Here is a 9,596-nt window from a genome sequence, read left to right on the forward strand (position 1 = left end):
CGGTCACCTGCAGAGCCAGCAGGAGGGGACAAGATTGCCAGTGCCCTTGAGTCAGAGAATCACTGGGGAACGCAGGAATCATGGTAGACAGACCTGGTGCAATCAGGTCAACTCTGAATAGCTGTGTGTAAGGAAGCTTCTTTTCGCCTCTCTGAGATATGCTCCTTAATTCTCTCTCTCTCTCTCTCTCTCTCTCTCTCTCTCTCTCTCTCTCTCTCTCTCTCTCTCTCTCCCCCTCACCTCCCCTCCTGTCTTCTCTCCCCCTCCCCTTCTCTTGTCTCCTCTCCTCTCCATCCCCCACATAATAATTCCCAGCTTGCAGAGGTTTTCTGGGCAGCCGAGGCTGTGGCTGTAGGTTGTCAGGTACGTCAGTGGTACTAACTAAACAGCCACTGTAATTACAACCACTAAAAGAGTTCTGTGCTATTTCAACCCTACAGTGAAAGGGAGACATTTAAAAAGTTCAAAGCCGTTTAACGTAAGTCAGGTACAATTCACACTGCCACTGTCTCCCAGAGTGAATTGCTTGCCCTGGAAAGGGTGATCGATAGAGATTATTAACTTGTGGGGGGGAAGAATGGCAAAAGTGCCTGGGATCTTAATTTGGTGCCATTTTTCTCAGTTCACATAGAAGGAATTAGATCCTGGGTTTGCAGGGGTGGAGAGTCAATTGCAAAGGGGAAAAAATAGCTTAGCGATTCCTGCAGGTTAGGATAGAGGACAGGCTGTAAATGAGAAAAGGCATCCTGAGAAAACACTGCTCTGTCCTCAGGGTGAAAGTCCCAGCTGCACCGTAGCCCCCACTGGTCACCTGTGGGCAGGTCCCCTCCTCAGACACCACGTGTCTCAGACGCACTCAAAGGCTCCATAAAGTGCAGTCTGAGAGCCCTTTTGTGGCCCGCTAACTGCCACCCCTGAAATCAGGGTACTGTGCCCTGAGTTTGGTCCAAAAAGTGAGCCTCTGGAACCCTGGCTGTCTACTGCTCAGAGCTGGAGCAGGACGAGGCTGTGTGTTCCTTAGCAGTACCTGCTGTCATGGGGTTTGTATCCGTGTCACTAATTCATGGAGCAGCTCTTCAGCTTTCACTCAAGGGCTTAGCTGGAGAGGTTCCTGGGCTCTGGGGATCCCAGTCTCTTTGTTCTTGTCACACCTTTGCCATTGCCTGCTGTGCAACTTGGGAAAGTCTCAACTTCTCTGTGACTCAGTTTCTTCACCTGTGAAATGGGGCAAAAAGCGTGATAGTGGCCTCCACCTCCAGGAGGTGAAACTAAGTAATGGTATCAGTAGTCAGGACTGCTACTGCCATTCTCTGGTGTCTACCAATGTCCCCTTCCCCAATACCTTCAGGTCCAGAAGCACACTGTGCAAAACCCAGGAAAAGGGGCTTTGTGGAAGGCAGCAGAGGAGGGTGATTCAGCAGCAGGTGTGACCCCCCCCTTCCAAGGCAGCTGACAGAGCAAGTAAACTGAAGCATGTTCCCAAGAAACCTGTGCTCAGCCACCTTCCACACCCGGGCCAGCCCTTCCCACCTCGGCCTGGATGCTCCCTGCCCTCCTAGCTCTGCTGCTGGTGTCCAGAGTCACCCCTTCCTGCCTGATGGCCTCTGTGGGCCTCCCTTGACTCAGATACATTCTACCTGCCCTGGGGGGGTCTTCAACCCTTCTCACCAGCTCTGGACTCCCCATTGGGCAACTCTGCATCCCCATCCCCTCTCCCAGCCCTGGACAACAGCCCCCAACCCACGTAGGTCCATGTGGTTTTCAGTGGGGCAGCAGTTCTCCCTGGACCCTCTGCAGCAGTGTCTGCCCCTCACAGGTGCATCCTGTGCACCACACCATCGCTGCATTTCCTGTGCAGCTGGGATGACAGGTGTATTACCACCACACTGGGCTTATTGGTTGAGATGGGGTCTCAGTAACTTTTTGCCCAGGCTGGTTTCAAACCTCAAGGCTCCCAGTCTGCATCTCTCCAGTGTTAGAAATAATAGCAATCACAAATCATACACGTGCTCAAAAGCTGATGCAAGGCAACATTTATCTCTGCAGAAGAATGTGTGTGTCTCTGACCTAAATCAGGCAAGCCAGCAAACACACATAGCATAGACAACTGGGGAAATTAGTTAACATCCACACAATGACAGACATTCCATAGTGTGATGGGGAAGGAGGGGGTCACACCCAGGACCCTAGATTAAGGGTCTCATGCTGTACTGACTGAGCTAGCTCTTTGACAGAAAAGACCTAAAATAATTGATTCTCATGCCAAGTGTCTGGGATTGCAGGCATGAGCCACAGTTACCCAGCTACTCTCTGTGTTTCTTGTCTGTTTGGTCAACTGTGGCTCACTCTTCAGACCCCACTTTGCATATCCACCTCCTTAGTTGACTCAGACGTGGGGGACCCTAGTCCTCTGCTCGTGCACACGTGGTGCCTGCCCTGTCTGGGCAGGGAGATCCTGTGGAATGCACAGCTGAGGAAGTGGGGCTCTGTGCCTGCAGGCATATCCACCCACACAAAGCTACTCTTCTCTCCAGTCTGTGAGTAGCAGGAGGCTGCAGTGCCCCCGGTGCTAGGCCAGAAGCTGCAGGAGTGGGGGAAGACACAGGAGGGAGGTCTCCCATACATCTGTGGGTCAACAACAGGTGGGGACCACTAGGCACCAGGGGACCTGCTGGGAGGGCTGTCTCCCACTCCTGTGGTGGAGCTAGAGAGGGAAAGTGGGTAAGAGGCTATTCCAGGAACCTTCCAGTGGCTCCCAGTGTCCCTTCCTTCTGTCCCCATCACTGTCTTCAGGGAAGTCACTGTAGCAAGCCTCTCCCACGCAGGAGACTGAGGGGCACAGAGGCAGGCACCTGGTTCCTAAGGCCAACAGGAGACACTGCCAGATTCACCTCCAGCCACTCTGCCAGGCCACCTGCCAGAGAGACACAGGATCTGGGAACCAGGGTGTGGGGCTGGTAAGTTCTTGGTTGTCCATGAAGGAGGTGAGGACAGAGTTTGTCCTGGCAGCACAGCACTCCAGCTCCAGCCTGGGAGTGTCTGGCAGTTCCTTCAGTCTGTCGCTGAGGCCTGAGCTGGGCTTCACACAGAGGGTGCTGTCCAGGTGGAGGGTGGTGGAGCCCTGCAGTGTGAAGGCCAGGGGCCCAGTTCTGCTCTGCCGCTGGGGTCAGGTGAACGCCTTGTTCACCAGTAGTGGACCGGGCACCTGCCTGCTGCACTTGCCTTCACGGACCTCAGAGCCAGGGAGGAACAACAACTGCACCCAAGCTGCCTGCGGGGGGGACATGGGGAGTACAGGGGATTTGGGGTGCAATCATCATTAAAATTCATATTCCCAGGCCATTTCCATCTTCATCAACCTGCATGGGATGCTGAAGTTAAAAACAAATTACACTAAATATCATCCACGCCAGAGCAGACAGCGCTGGGTTCAAATTTCACCTTCGCTCTCACAAGTGACTTAACCTGTCTGCCTCGGTTTATTTATTTACAAACAGAAATGATATTGGTTAACCCTTGACAGAGTTATTGTGAGGTTGAAATAAGTTAACATGGCAGTCTTAGAGCTGTGCTGATACCTGGCAAACACTCTGTGCTGCTGTATGATTTTATTACAAGGCATGGAGATGTCATGAAAGAGGGGGACAATTAACGGACACGTGAGGAGTGTGTAGGGGGGTCACACATACAGACACTGAAATCTCAGTGTACGTGAGCTTGTACAACCTGCATTTTCTATAGCCAACCTCATCTTGCTCAGAAACTTTCATTTCTACTGAGAGCACAAAACAATTTAAATTGCCAATTAAGCCACACAAGACTCCTCCAGTTGGGAAGTCTCTCTTGGTGAATGCAATCTCATTTGTATAACTGCTCTGTCAATTCCAAATTCATGTTCGCCTCAAGGCTATTTCCTCTACAGCAGTCCTGCCGGCCCCTCCCTCTTTTCCAGGGTCCTCACTAGCCTCCCTCCAGGTTTGCTTCACAGGCTTTGTTCCCAAGAGCCCTGATACCCACCGAAGGCAACTCACAGCACCAAATCCCTTGGGCTGTGCTCAACTGAAGGCCTTGGTCCCATGTTGCCTCAGTCCACATCCTTTCGGCTCTGAGGTCTCTGCCTGATTCCCAGCTCCTGGCCATCAGCACGGCCCTGAGGCACCCAAGAGCCCCTTGGCTCCCTGTAAACTGGGCTCAGAGTGGTGCTCAGCCTCAGGTCCCTCCTTCCCCACCTCCACCCTCCAGAAGCTCTGTGTCCAGATCCTTCTGTGTCCTGGCTGTAGTCTCACTTACAGAATCTGTTGTCTGGTTCCAATGTCGCACAAGGGTTAGGACATGGCACTGAGCACTGAGTCCCTCCTGGAGTCTCAGCTCCAACACCTACCCTCCTCGCCCCCCCGCCCCGTTCTGCACACATACAGCAGACACATGCTGCCTCTCTTGGTAGTGACAGTGGCTTCTTGTGGAGCAACGTGAACCCATCAGCCAGGCAGAACGGGGAGATTCTGCAACTTAGAAGACCGTTTTCTTGCCAAGAGAATAAGAATTAAAAGTTGGCTTTCAACACTTCTTGGTTCAGATTCTGCCCCTGGGGACATTGGCAGTGTGTGGAGACAACCTTGCTTGGGCAGGAGTCCCCCTGTCTGACTGTGGGTGGAGACCAGGGTTGCTGCCAACACTCAGCATGGCCTGGGAACCCCTCAGCATGGACACAGTGGCCAGGACACTGCTCTGGTCTTAGAAAACAACATTCCTTCCTTGTGCATCCAACTGGAGCAATGCTAACTGTCCCATCTCATGTCTACTGTCCCCAGGTGAAAGACACCTGGCTGAATAGAGGAGGTAAAAAAGAAAGAGCCTGTGAAAATACACATTTTTAAATATCTCCTTTAGTGTGTCCCCAGCAGAGGTCCTTGACATTATGGGAATACAGCAGGGTCCATACTACCCAGGAATCAGAGAGGGTCTCTCTGGGGGTTGGCATTTAAATTGAGATTTAGGGCAGGAGAAGAAGGGGAGTGAAGTTCTGAACAAAAGAAGAGAAAGGCTGAGAAGTGAACTCAGGAAGAGATTGGTAAGGACAGATATTTGGGACAGAGGGGAGCACTGGAGAGGAAGGGGCCACCTGAAGATGGGTATCAGCCTTCCTTCTTAGGGCAGTAGAAGCCATCATAGCTGCCTGATGCAGGGTGTCCAGGGGCAACAGAGCTGGGGACAGCAGAGGCAAGGCCAGAAGGGTGGGTTTGGGGTGGTTCCTGGCTCCACAGTGCATCACCGTGCTGGGAGCGGGTTTTCAAGCAGGCAAGAGACACCCTGTCTATGTCCTTGGTCTGGGATGGCAGCACTGTAACTCCAGGTCACTGCACAACTGACCGTGACCCAGACTCTAGCCCATGAGACCCCCCATGGCATGACTGTGAGAAGAGTCCCAGGGAACACTTGGGGGTGAGGGCTTCCCGGGAAAGTCCCAGGGGTCTTGGTGTCTGTAAGTCCCCTGCACCCTGCACCATTCCAGGCAGTGACAGCTTTTTGCAGAGGGCTCTAAGAGTAAAATCAAAAGTTTCCTTAAGTGGAACCTGACCCAGTCACCCCCTGCTGTGTGTCCCTCTGTGTCTAGTGTCTGGAGGTGTCCATCCTTCCTTCTCCCCTGATACCCATGTCCCACCACAAACTTCATGGGCCAGGTCCTTGACTTTGTCACATTGAAGAGAAGGGAACTTGGGTTTTAAATAACACAGTTGTGGGTTTTTTCGAAAGTCACACACTGAAGTACAGAACATAGGTTAGTTGTCTCAGCTTCCAGGAAAAGGAAACTCACCCTAGGGGACCTGCTGTGCAGTTCCCAACAGAAAGAGAGAGGACAGAAGGGCAAGTGACACAGGTGTGCATCCTGCGGAAAAGGCCAGGAGAAAGCCAAGCTGCCTGTGGCTTTCTGGGTGCATTCTGGGTGAGCAGGTGATGTCTAGGTCCTTATTGGAATTCAGACCTTATTGTGTCCAGAAGCCCTGTAGAAAGTTCAAATGCGCCCTCTGGAAGCTCAGTGACGAGCGTGTGCAAGCACGCGGGATACAGGCTAACGGGAGAGGGCACACATCCGTTCCTGAGTTCCTCATGCAGGGAACCACGCAAAACATGAAAGTCAAAGAAGGGCCAGATGGCGGGGCTTGCATACTTTCTTCACAGGGGAGAGGGAAGTTGGAGCTGCAGCAGCTTTTAATTTTAAGGGTGTCAAATGGGCCTGGATACAATGATAGCCCCGGATAAGGTCCCCTGGGCTCTAGGGACGCTGTGGGATTTCAGTGCCTTCCTCGGTGGTGAATCCTCCCTGATCAATGAGGTGTCTGTGAGGGCTGAAGGCAGAGCTGGGGACTCTACAGGAGTCCTCCCGGCTTCAGGAGAGAAGGTGATGGGGGGATGGAGCGGCAGGTGGGGAGGAGAGGGACCGCTGTTCTGAGGCTGCCTTTCCAGCTCTTTGGAGGATCCTGTTTTGAGCCCTGCCACTGCCAGTCACTCCTGTTGCAGAAGGCCTTGGTCCAGTGCTGAATGAGATGCGGTGGCCTTGTGGAGGACAGTAGATACGCCACGCTAAGCGCACCAGTGTGGCCCAGGGCCGGCCCTCAGCATTTCTCCAACCTCTTGGCTCCTTAACACACCTCCCCCTGCACTCCCCAGCACATCTGCTCCCCAACTTGCAGGCCCCCAGACCTTCTCCCAAACACCCCGTTTCTCTTCCCTTCCATTCAACCAACCCCCACCTGTCCCATATGGCCTGAGACACATGTGGTATAATCAGCAAAATGTCTCCACCTACTGGAATCCACCCTGGACTCGGGGAGGAGCAGGACCATGGTGACCAGTAGCCACTCTGGTAATCAGGGGGTCACCGGGGTGAACGTTCATCCCAAAGAGACATCAGTCCCACCAGAGAGGCAGGTGTCAGAACAAACGCTGGGTCCCAGGAGGAACACCTTCAAGCTGCAGTGGCATTTCTGCAAAGAATCATTATCCCAGCTGGGCTGTCTAATTAGCATCCTACAACTGTACAGAGGAGCAAAGCCATAGCCCAGCCAAGAGCCTGGCTTAGTACACTCACTGGCTGGGACTCAGGAGTCACACAGAGGAACACATGGAAAGATGCATGTGTGTCCTGCCTCTGTCATAGATGCTAAGTTTCTCATCTGTTCCTGAAGCTTCCACAGCGTCTGAAATATACAGAACCAGGATGTGAAGGGCCAGGGATGTGTTCTTTGCAAAGCTGTGACCTTTCCTTTGTGAAGCTGGACACAGTTTGAACATCTGAAAGTTCCTTCAGCAGTCATGACCATTGGCAAAGACTCAAAGAAAGCACAATCCCAGGCTATCAGGATCCATCAAGATTTGACCTCGGAGCTGGTGTGTGCCTGGCCATAGCCGCATGTACACTGTCATGGGAACCCAGCAACCTATCGGGAAGAAGCAAGGAGACCCATTCCACAGCAGCTGGGCTACGTGCGCACCAGAGGGACACTAGTTAAGTGTCTGGTACTTGGTCAGGATTGATACTTACGTGAACGATGCGCACATGAGATCTCAGCACTCAGGAGGCTGAGGCAGGAGGATCAAGAGTGATGTGACTTACACCTATAATCCCAGAAACTTGGGAGGTGGAGATCAGGAGGATCTTGGTTTAGGACCGACCCTGGCAAAAAGTGCAGGATCCTATCTGAAAAATACTAAAGTGAAAAGGGCTTGAGGGGAGTGTGGATGGTGCAAGTGGTAATGGTAGAGCAACTGCTTAGCAAGCGTGGGACCGTGAGTTCAAACCCCAGTACTGCCAAAAAAGGGGGAGGGGAGAACAAGGCCAGCTCTATCTACATAGTGAGACCCACTAACACCACAGAGATGTGGAGATGATTCCATTGTAAGTGCAGAACTCAAGCACCAGAGAGGTTTAGCCAGTATCCAAGGACACACAGCTAAGAAGTAAGTGGCAAACCCGGGAGTCAAACGTCGGTGTCTCCGCTCTCCATCCTCCGCTCTCTTGTATTTTCCTCATTATTCAAGATGCTCCATTGGGAGGGAGGAAAAAGAGAAGAGAGGTACTAGGGAGCCATGTACAAAACTGCTTTTTGGCTAGTAGACACATGAAACAGTGGAATTATTTTGCAGAATGCATACTGCATGCAGATAAAACTGATGGAACCCCCAATTTCTTTATCTCCTGAAGAAATTTCCCCAGGGAAATTTTGACAAATAAATAAAAGAAAAAAAAATAAGGAAGACGTAAGTTTGCTGAATTTATCATTGTGTCATCCTGAAGCTGAGGGAAATGTGATATTTATATGACTGAGATATAAAGTGTGTTTTTTTATTAAAGAAAAACACACAGATCGGAAACAGTGCCTATGAAACAATTCTTGTGTATGGATCTCCAAAAATAATTCCACAAAGCACAGAAACTCAAAACGTGTGCCAGTGGTAACAAACTCCTACGTGTAGACCCGCAAGGTCAGACGTGTCTCTTTCTTCACACGAATGGGAGACGTAAAGTCCTTTCTAAAGAAGGCATGTTTTTAAAATCTAAGCGGGGAGAGTTCCTTTGGATTTTTTTTTTATGGTGCTGGGATTTGAACTCAGAGCTTCGTGCTTGCTATTGCAGGCACTCTATGGTGTGAGTCATGCCCCCTCCCCTTTTGCTCTGGTTACTTTTGAGATAGGGTCTTGCTTTTTGCCCAAACCAGCCTGGACCATGACCCTCCTATTTGGCTGGGTGACAGGCACATGGCACCACACCCAGCCATTGGTTGAGATGGGGTTTCACGGACTTTTTGCTCAGGCTGACTTTGACCCATGATCCTCCCAATCTCTGCCTCCAGAGCAGCTGGAATTGCAAAGATTCGGTGGTGAGCGGAGGGATAGTGACGGAAGGAAAGGGATTCTGACAGATGTCGAGACATGGTGCTAGCAATGATGAAGGTGGGGCAGGGAGTGGGAAGGTGAAGGAGCCCCCACACTGGTCACAGCAGGAAGGGAGCTGCAGGCGATAAGGCGAGGAGTCTTTAACACTCTAGCGGGGCCACCCGTACCAGGGCCTCTCCACGAACCACCCCTCTCCCGCAGTAGTGGCATCGGCCTGCGTCTTGCTCCATCAGCAGCTGTGCTCAGGTTCCTGCACAGCTTCTCTCCTAGGGAGACCAGAGGGGGGCAGGACCAAGAGCCTGGGCCCCTAGTCCCAGCTCCCAGGCTTCCCGACAGCCTGAGACATTCTGTAATGGGATGGGTCTCAGGTTCCCCAAATGTGGGATACTGATGACAACCACACCTGCCTCGCAGGGAGCAGGGAAGGCACAATGAACATACAGAAACTATCAGCCACACCAACTCCCAGTTCACTGGCTTTTAAAACAGGTTTTGGAGTTCACAGTTTTCAAAAGGAAAAGAGTAAAGAAAGGTGCAGAGCAGTCCCCCTCCCCCCAAGCCCCACAGGGCAGGGACCACTGCTCTTGGTGCAAACTCCCATAATGCTCTATTGCATACACAGGAAAGTGTGCAGATCAGATCCCCCATTTGGGTTTTTGGTTTTGGTCTCGCTGTGTGCTATATAGCCAGACTTGAACTTG

This window comes from Castor canadensis, chromosome 8, assembly GCF_047511655.1.
Source record: "Castor canadensis chromosome 8, mCasCan1.hap1v2, whole genome shotgun sequence".
In the NCBI taxonomy this organism is placed as follows: domain Eukaryota; kingdom Metazoa; phylum Chordata; class Mammalia; order Rodentia; family Castoridae; genus Castor; species Castor canadensis.